Source organism: Chiloscyllium plagiosum, chromosome 2, assembly GCF_004010195.1.
Source record: "Chiloscyllium plagiosum isolate BGI_BamShark_2017 chromosome 2, ASM401019v2, whole genome shotgun sequence".
NCBI lineage: Eukaryota > Metazoa > Chordata > Chondrichthyes > Orectolobiformes > Hemiscylliidae > Chiloscyllium > Chiloscyllium plagiosum.
In genome coordinates, this window is record NC_057711.1 from 75,694,203 (window position 1) to 75,704,942 (window position 10,740).

The 10,740-nt window shown below is 40.6% G+C and overlaps 1 protein-coding gene across 8 annotated transcripts in view; it reads right to left on the reverse strand.

The window, feature by feature from the left end:
- The window catches only part of trpm6 (transient receptor potential cation channel, subfamily M, member 6), a 177,285-nt gene that overhangs the window by 124,730 nt on the left and 41,815 nt on the right, over positions 1-10,740 (reverse strand). The gene's annotated exons all lie outside the window — the stretch shown is intronic.

Sequence of the window (10,740 nt, forward strand, 5' to 3'; positions counted from 1 at the left end):
CCAAAATGCAGCACCTCGCATTTATCTGAATTAAACTCCATCTGCCACTTCTCAGCCCATTGGCCCATCTGATCAAGATCCTGTTGTAATCTGAGGTAACCTTCTTCGCTGTCCACTACACCTCCAATTTTGGCATCATCAGAAAACTTACTAACTGTACCTCTTATGCTCACATCCAAATCATTTATGTGAATGACAAAAAGAAGTGGACCTAGCACCGATCCTTGTGGCACTCCACTGGTCACAGGCCTCCAATCTGAAAACCCTCCACCATCACCCTCTGTCTTCTACCTTTGAGCCAGTTCTGTATCCAAACGGCTCGTTCTCCCTGCATTCCATAAGATCTAAGACAATATGTATTTCTGCACAATAGATTTCCAGACTGAGAGGATACCATGAGTCTTCAAATCTTTACCTAAAGTAAATAATTCTTTTTTTAAGGAAGCAAAGGATGAACAAAGCAGTGAATCAGTCCAGTTTAAAAATGTTTCATATTCAGCAGAATCATACACAAAATTTGGGATAGAATGTAAATTTTCAACCAAGTCTAGATATCTGAATTTTATTTATTCCTCTTCTGAAAACTAAACATCAGAAAATAAAGTCAGCCAATAGATGGGATTTTATTTTAACAGAGAAATGAGGGAGTACTTTAATACACTCTTTAATTAATTTCTCATCAAATAGTTGTCCTATTGAAGTCTACCTGGCAAGATGGGAACCAGTTAACTACAGCTATAGAAGGCAATTGCCTTTAAAACATCCAGTATTGATTTCACAGACTGCAATCTCAGGATTCTGCCCCATGACATCTGACAGAGTATGTAGATTGCACTTGAGGGGGCACCTTATTTCTATACAGCAAATAAAAACACCAGTTCAGCTGTAACTTTCACACATATCTGTCACACTTACACAGAAACATAAATACCCAATATTAACCCTTTTTCTCCTCCATCTCTTTGGAAAGTAACTGGTCTTTGCTTCTTACCAGTATTGGTAATATTGGGCATGGTATAAATGAGACAATTAGAAGTGCATGCAACAAGGATAATGCAATGCAATTATGCATGACTTCATTCTATGTGTAGACTGGGTAAATGAAAACAATGCTATGGAAATTCCTGGAATGTTTTCAAGATGGTTTTCTGGAGTAACATGTTGAGAAAGCTAATTTCGATCTAATATCATTGAATGAAGAAAAGACTAATCAATAATCCTGTAAAAGAACCAGGAGGGAAAATGACCATAATATTATGGAATTTCTCATTTATATTGGAAATGGTGTAGTTTTATCCAAAAATTGGGGTCTAAACTTAAGTAACGGTAACTATGAAGTTATGAAGGGCAAGTTGGCTGTAGTGGACTGGGAAAATACTTTAAGAGATTTGACAGTAGTATGTAACAGTTTTTTCACAAACATACATTCTTTGAAAGCAAAAAGGTGAGTCAATAGTGGCTAACAAAAAAAAAGTGAAACCTTGCATCACATCAAAGGAGGAAACATATAAAGCTGACAGAAAAATAGTAAACTCGAGGATCAGGAGCACTTAAAAGTTCACAAAGAAGGATTGTGAAACTGATAATGAAAGAGACAATGAGATATGAATGCAATGAATAAAATATGTAAAAAAAAAGACTGTAAAATTCCTGAAGAATGTAATGGAGCAAAAGACAAGTATAAGTCCATTACAGGCAGACATAGGAGCATTTATATTTGGAAATAATAAATTAGCAGAGAAGCAAAATAATTAATCTATATCTTTCTTCATACAAAAATTCTCTTAGAAACAATCTTCTGCTAAGGCATTCTTTCTTCCACTCTGATATTGAGGTTCCTGAAATTACTGAATAGCCTATTGTGGGATCCACACACCTTGTTATAAATAAGCTGGGGTTTTTCTCAGACTTTCTGCTGTTTGCACTTGACCTCTATCTGGGCTTGGTGGAGACACCCAAAATGCCTGACATCTTTGTGCACGTTTCTTTTTCATTTGGGATTATCTTGGGCTTGGGATTCCCATGACTGTTGGGAACAGTAATTCTTTTTTAAGGTAGGTTTTATCCACATTCTTGAAGCATTTTCTCTGTCTCCTGGTAACCACCTGCCAGGACAAAGCACTGAGTAAAGTCTGCTTTGGAAGGCGTGCACCAAGCATGCAGGCAAGATGACCTCCACATACAATTAGTTGACCATAAACAGTGCCTCAATATTAAGGATGTGGTCCTGAGAGAGAACAGCAAGATTGGTCTATCTATCCTGCAACGGAAATTGCAGAATATTGCAGAGGTATTGCTGGTGATATTTCTCAAGGGATTTGTGATATCTGTTCTACATTGTTCATGTCTGATGCATAAACAAAGACTGCTACCTTGTAGGCCATGACCTTGGTGCCTTGACAGCTGACACCATACAGCACATGAATTCTTCAGGGCAGTCAAATCCATCTACAGGCCGAAAACCCACAGACATTCCCCATTGAGGCCTAAGAATGGAGTGTCACTCATTAAGGACAGAGAGACAGACTGCACTCATTGAAAGGATCAATAAGAATCTCCTTACTGAGTCTTGATCTTCAAAGTGAGTGCCCTTGATCATAAAAACATAGAAAATGGGAACAGGAGTAGGCCACTTGGCCTTTTGAGCTTGCTCTACCATTCATTATCATCATGGTTGATCATCCAACTCAAAAGCCTGTTTCTGGTTTCCTCCATATCCTTTGATTCCTTGAACCCCAAATGCTAAACCCAACTCTTTCTTGCCCCAACTACTTCCTACGGTAACAAATTCCACTACTCACCACTTCTGGGTGCAGAAATGTCTCCACATTTCAGTGCAAAATGGTTGCCCCATCTCCTTAGAGTGTGGCCCTGATTCTGGCCTTCCCTGCCATTGGGAACATCCTTCCTGCATCTACCCTGTCAAGTCTGATAACATTTTATGTGATTCTATGAAATCCCCTCTCATTCTTCTTCCAGTGAGTAGAATCCTAACTGATTCAAACTCTTCTCATATGTCAGTCCCACCACCCCAGAAATCAGTCTAGTAAATTGTTGCAATACTCTCTCTATAGGAAAAAATATCATTGCCCAGATAAGGAGACCACAACTACACACAATATTCAGGTGTGGTCTCAACAAGGCCCTGTATAATTGCAGAATAACTCCCTGCTCCTGTACTCAAAGCCTCTCGTTTTCAAGGTCAAAATACGATTTGCCTTCTTTACCACTGTTGTACTTGCATGCTTACCTTCAGCGAATGGTGGATGAGGACTCGAGGTCTCATTGCACATTCTCATCTCTCAATTTATAGCCATTCAATTAATAATCTGCATTCCTGTTCTTGCTCCCAAAGTGGAATAACCTCACATTTATTTCACACATTTGCACATTCACTCAGTTCATCCAAACCACATTGAAGTATCTCTGCATTATTCTCACAGTCCATCGAGCTTTGTGTCATCTGCAAACTTGGAAATATTTGATTTAGTTCCCTCATCTAAATAATTCAGATTCATAGAGATGTACAGCATGGAAAAGACCCTCAGTCCAACTTGTCCATGCCGACCAGATATCCTAACCAGTCTAATCCCATTTGCTTGCACTTGGCCCATAACCCTCGAAGCCCTTCCTATTCATATACCCATTCAGATGCCAGCTGCAATTGTACTAGCCTCCACCACTTCCTCTGGCAGCTCATTCCTCTATGCACCACCCTCTATGTGAAAAAGTTGCCCCTTAGATCCGTTTTAAATCTTTCCCCTCTCACCCTAACCTATGCCCTCCAGTTCTGGACCAGCCCACTCCAGGGGAAAACCTTGTCTATTTATCCTATCCATGCCCCTCATGATTTTATAAACCTCTACAAGGTTTTCCCTCCGCCTCCGATGCTGGAGGGAAAACAGTCCCAGCCTGTTCAGCCTCTCCCTATAGCTCAAATCCTCCAACCCTGGCAACATTCTTGTAAATCTTTTCTGAACACTTTAAAGTTTCACAACATCCTTCCATTAGGAAGGAGACCAGAATTGCATGAAATATTTCAAAAGTGGCCTATCTTATGAATATCTGGTGTCCAAGCACTGATCCCTGTGGCATCCCACTAGTCACCTCCTACTATTCAGAAAATAAAACTGTTTATTCCTATTCTTTGTTACTCTTCCTCCTCTCTACCACAGAAAGCTGTTGGGACTAGTTCATTAGATATATTCAAGAGGGAGCTGTGTATGGCCCTTGCAGCTAAAGGGATCATGGGTCATGAAGAGAAAGCGAGAGTGGGATACTGGAACTGCCACGATCCACCGTGATCATATTGAATGGTGGTGCAGGCTTGAAGGGCTGAATGGCCTACTCCTACACCTGTTTTGTATGTTTCCAGTCTGCCAAGCAGTTTTCTGTCTATCTCAATACACTACCCCTATTTCCCATGTGCCTTCATTTTAGATTCTCATCTCTAAAAAGTGGAATTTTGTCAGAAGCCTTCTCAAAGTCCGAATAAATCACATTCACTGTCTGCCCTTTACCGACTGTACTGCTTGCATCCCCGAAGAACTCCAGCAGACGTGCCAAGCATGATTTCCCATTCATAAATCCATGCTGACTCAGTCTGATCCTGCCAATGCTGAGCTACTGATTCTTTCATTAATGGACTCAAGCATTTTCTCCACTATCAACATCAGACTAACCACTCTACTATTCCCACTTTCCTCTCTGTCTCCCTTCCTAAATAAGGGAGTTACATTAGCTACCCTCTGATCTATAGGAATTGTTCCTGATCTTATAGAATCTTGGAAGATGATCACCAATGCATCCACTGTTTCTACAGCCACTCCTCCAAGTACGGTGCTACGTAATTTATCAAGTCCTGGATACTTATCAGCCTTTGCCCCCATCAATTTGCACAACACCATTTCCAACTAACTCGGACTTTTTTCAGTTCATCCTTCTCACTAAACCCTGTGTTCTTGAATAATTCTGGTATGCTATTTGTGTCCTCAGTTGTGAACACAGAACCAAAGTATTCAGTTCTGAAGAAGAGACACTGGTCCAGAAATGTTAACTCTGATTTGTCTCCACAGATGCTGCTAGACTTCCAGCAATGTCTGATCTCCAGCATCCATAGTTCTTTTGGCTTTTTGTTTACCAAACTGTTTATTTAGTTGATTAGCCAGTTCTTTGGGACACATTATAAATTCCCCTGTTTCTGATTTTAAGGGACTTACATTTGCTTTCATCAATGTTTTTCTCTTCTGCTTACAGCATGCAAGCTGCCAACATTTCAACCCAACCCAAAAATGGCACAGGTTTGAAAAAGCCACCTTACAGTCAAGAATCAACAAGGCTGCCAGCGTAGACAGAACCCCTGCAACACTACTCAAACATGGCAGAGAAACACCCTTGGCTCAGTTATGTAATCTTATTCCCTCATCTCAAAGAATGATAACATCTCTGGAGATTTCCAAGATGTTACTGTTGTAAGCAACCTAAGAAAGGACATAGGATTGGTAATGATACATATAGAAAGGTATCCCTACTATCATCGTGAATATCTTTGCAAAAATCTTCTTCAATTGCCTCCTCCCACATGCTGAAAAGTTCTTCCCAGAGTCACAATATGGATTCTGTCACAGAGTCATAGAGTTGTACAGAAACAGACCCTTCGGTCCAACTCATCCATGCTGACCAGTTCTCCTAAATTAATTTCTTCCCATCAACCAGCACTTGGATCATATCCCTCTAAACTCTTCCTATTCATGTATTCATCCAGATGCCTTTCAAATATTGTAATTGTACTAGCCTCCACCACTTCCTCTTGCAGCTCATTCCATAAACGCACCACTGGCTGTGTGAAAAAGTTGTCCTCGATGTCCCTTTTATATCTTTCCTCTCCCACCTTAAACTTATGCCTTCTAGTTCTGGACTCCCTTACCTTGGGAAAAAGACCTTGGCTATTCACCATATCCATGCCCCTCATGATTTTATAAACATCCACAATACCACCCTTCAGCCTCCAACGCTCAAGAGAAAATAGCCCCAGCCTATTTAGCCCCTCCCTGTGGCTCAAATCCTCCAACCAAGGCAACATTCTTGTAAATCTTATGCATGCTTCCAAGTTTAATAACATTTATCAAGAGGCACAATGGCACATGATCGTCACACCATGAAAAATGCAGAGAGAAACAGCAACCTCTATACATGATTGTTTTGACCCGAATAAAACCTTCCACTCTGTAAACTAGGTTCGATTATGGAGGATTAACCTAATATTTGTTTTCCCACAGAAGTCCATCACCAACTCCTGCTGCTGCATGATAACATGCAAACCCTAATCCTCATTAATGGATCCTGTGCAGACCCAAACATGTGAAGATTGAGGTCAAGCAAGCCTATGTTTTCATACTAATGACCTTCTCCAAATTCCCGTTGCAAAATGTTCCACACCATATCCCTGAAACTTTCACTGGTGTGGGGCTAATAGACAGAATGAGCAGGAAACTGTTCAATCTTGAGTGCTTTCAATCCATAACCTATACCATCCAACCTCTGCTGTATACAGATGGTCTTGTTTATGTGCAATTCCTATTACAATCCAAGTTGAGAGCCATTAGACAAGTAGATCAATTCCTATAAATTGGGAGCCTCCTCTCATTGACAGGAGACATCATAGATGAAATTCAACATCTTATCCAATGAGCCAGCATAGTTTTTGGTCACCTGAGGAACCGAGAGCTTGATGACAAAGACTTCAAGTCAAAAATAACTGAGACCCATAGAAGGAGTGAGAATGAGCAACTGAAATAAATTAATATTGGTAAAGAAATAGTGCTTGGAAATGACAACTTCCCACGACCATTGATCTAAATCCCAGAGAGCTGACTGAGATGTCTATGGAGATACTGAATGCATGAGTGAACATGTTTCCTAATCCCATTATTTAAGAAAGGAAGAAGATAGAAAATTGGGAACTCCAGCCCTGTTAACCTCACATCAGTGATCAGGAAAACATGAGAATCAGTTTTAAAGGAGGTAATAATCAGACATTTAGAAACGACTGATTGAAATGGGCACTTGGATTTATGAAAGAAAAATCATTCTTGAAAAACCATAGGAGTTTTTTGAAGATGTTATTAGCAAAATAGGTAAGGGGACTACTCAATGTGCTATGTTTGGATTTTCAGAAGATAATCGATAAATTCCCACAAGACAGTTACTAAACAAAGCTAGAGCAGATGCATTAAGGAAGAACATGAAAAGATAATTAATGGATATTAAGAAAACAAACAGCATGAATGAACTGGTAAATCTCAGGTTACCAACTTGTGATGGGGAGCATTTCTTAAGAATTAGTACTTGGACTCCAGTTGTTCAGAATCGATATCAGTGATTTGGGGGAACTAAATGTAACATTTCCAAATTTAGAGATGACACAAAACCACATGGGAATGTGTGTTGTTATGAGAATGCAAAGAGATTTCAAGGAGCTTTGGACTGGCAGAACAGGCAAGCCATGGCAAAAGGAATATAACATGGATAAACGTGAGATGGTAGATGGAACCAAGGCGCAGAATATTTTTCAAATGTTGAGAGATTGGAAAGTAATTGTGTCCAAAGGAACCCGGATGTCCTTATTCATAAGTCACTGAATGTTAATATGCAGGTGCAGCAAGCAATTAGCAAAGTAAATGGTATCTTAGCTTTTATTGCAGTGGATTTGAGTACAAGAATAAATATGTTTTACTTGAATTGTACAGAACACTGGTAAGAGTGCACCTGGAGTATTGTGTGTAGTTCTGGTCTCCTTGTCGAAGGAAGAATATACTTGCGATAGAGAGAGTGCAGCAGAGGGCTCACTAGACTAATTTCTTGGATGGTAGATTTCTTCTATGATAAAATGTTAAGGAAATCAGACCTGCATTGTGTATAGTTAAGAAAAATGAGATGGGATCACATATAAATGTACAAAGTTCTTAAACTGGTAAACAGAGTAGATATAGAAAGAGTGTTTCCCCTGGCTGCAGAGTCTAGGATGAAGGGACGCGGTCTCAGAATTATGGAAGCCATTTATGACTCCGATTGGGAAGAATCACTTCACTCACAGGATAGTGAATCGTTTGATACAGAGAGAGCGCAGGAATATAGTGCTGAGAAACTGTGAACTAGAATGGTGGAGTTGCACTTAAAAGCTGTAGAAAATTGAGGGTTGTTGCCAGGATTTCTAAATCAAAGACCACTGTAGGTACACTAGAATATTGGCTAGCCTTTAAGCTAACAAGATTTTATGGTAAGATTTTATTGTACTTAGTGAGAAGCAGAACGGCTTTGGTAATTGTTAGTTTTTTTTTTCTCCAGAGAAGGAAGATTGGTATCTGACTGGCATGCAACAATTAAACAAGGTTAGGTTAATAGTGTTTGCAAAACTGACTGAAAGGTTGGCAAACAATTAAAAATTAAGGAGGTAACTTTGAACTTTTTATCATGGAAGAGAATGTTGAATATTTATACCTTGAAAATGAACATAAAAATGAAGATGTGCCTGCAGCTGAGCAGGAAGACAGCTTAATATTTTAGTTAACTAAATATTTCTTTGGATTTAGCCAATATGGAACCTATGAGCATGAAAGAAGAGACATAAGAATTGACTATTACATACTTTGATTGGATACCACTTGAAAATGATAACACAGCTTAAGTAGACCGCCTAATGGACAAGGTAACAGATTGGAGAGAGGAGGGGGTTTGGCAGGAGAAGAATGATATTTAGAAACTAAAAGCAAAAGTAGGCCATTCAGCCCTTTGAGCCTGCTTCACTATTCAATCTGATCACGGCTGATCTTTACCTCATTGTCATATTCCTCCTTTCTCTCCATATCCTCGATGTCTTTAAAATCTAAACATTTATCGATCTCTTTCTTGAATATGTTTAGTGACTTGTCCACCATGGTCTTCTGAGGTGGGGAAGGGAAATGGGAAAGCATTTTCCTGCATCCGGTCTGTCCAGCTCTGTTTGAATGGGATAAAGTTCTCCTCTCATAAAGACGTAAAGCATGGAAACTGACTCTTCTGTCCAACTCACTCATGCCAAACAGATATCCTAAATAAATTTCGTCTCATTTGTCAGCACTTGATCCATATCCCTCTAAACACTTCCTATTCATATGCCCATCCAAATGCATTTTAATTGCTGAGACTGTACCAGTCTCCACCACTTCCTCTGGCAGCTCATTCCATTTGGGGCGGCACGGTGGCTCAGTGCCTCACAGCACCAGGGACCTGGGTTCGATTCCTGCCTGTCTGTGTGGAGTTTGCACATTCTCCCCGTGTCTGCGTGGGTTTCCTCCGGGTGCTCCAGTTTCCTCCCACAATCCAAAGATGTGCAGGTCAGGTGAAGTGGCCATGCTAAATTGCCCACAGCGTTAGGTGCATTAGTCAGGGGTAAATATAGGGTAGGGGAATGGTCTGGGTGGATTTCTCTTTGGAGGGGCGGTGTGGATTTGTTGGGCCAAAAGGGCCTGTTTCCACACTGTAGAGAATCTAATCTAATACACGTACCACCCTCTGTATGAAAAAGTTGCCCCTTAGATCGCTTTTATGTCTTTCCCCTCTCACCCTAAACCTATGCCCTCTAATTCTGGATGTCCCCACCCCACGGAAAAAACCTCATGATTTATAAACCTCTATAAACTCACCCCTCACCTTCCGATGCTCGAGGGAAAACAGCTCCAGCCTATTCAGCCTTTCCCTACGGCTCAAACCCTTCAACCCTAGCAACATCCTTGTAAATCTTCCAAGTTACACAATATCCTACCTATCTTTCTAAACACAACTGAAAGCAGATCCAGTCAAATGAACCTCTCATCTTGTGACAGTCCGGCCACCCCAGGTGAACCTCTGCTGCACTCTCTATGGCAAATATATCCTTTATTAGTTGGAGACATCAAAACTACAAGCAATGCTCCAGGGGTGGTCTCACCAAGGCCTTTTAAAGCTTAATTAGAATGGAATTGTTTCAATATAAAAATGTTATTAGTCATCATATTGGTGACTATGGTAAAAATGAAAAAACATTACAAAGGTGTTTTTCATTTCTTTGTGGGAGCAGGTGTTACTTAAGCCTAGTGACCTAGTTTATATGTTTTAAAGGCTTTGTTACTTTGGTTTCTGAAATTGAATTTTACTTGAATTCATTGGGGAAAAGAGTGGTAAATGTACACAGTTTAGCAAACCATAGAGACATCAGATAATTACAAATCGAAAGGTAACTTGTGGTCACTTGAAAAAAGCTTAAAAATGTGTTGCTGGAAAAGTGCAGCAGGTCAGGCAGCATCCAAGGAGAAGGAGAATCGATGTTTTGGGCATACGCCCTTCTTCAGGAATGAGGAGGGTGTGTCAAGAAGGCTAAGATAAAAGGTAGGGAGGAGGGACTTGGGGTAGGGGCGTTGGGAATGCGATAGGTGGAGGTGCAGGTGGACCGTCTCAGACTCCTCCCTCCCCTTCCTAGACCTCTCCATCTCTATCTCGGACGACCGACTCAACACGGACGTATACTATAAACCGACTGACTCACACAGCTACCTAGATTACACCTCTTCCCACCCTTCCCCCTGTAAAAACACCATCCCATATTCCCAATTCCTTCGCTGCATCTGCTCCCAAGAGGACCTATTCCAATACCGAACAACCCAGATGGCCTCCTTCTTCAAAGACCGCAATTTCCCCTCAGACGTGGTTGACGATGCTCTCCAC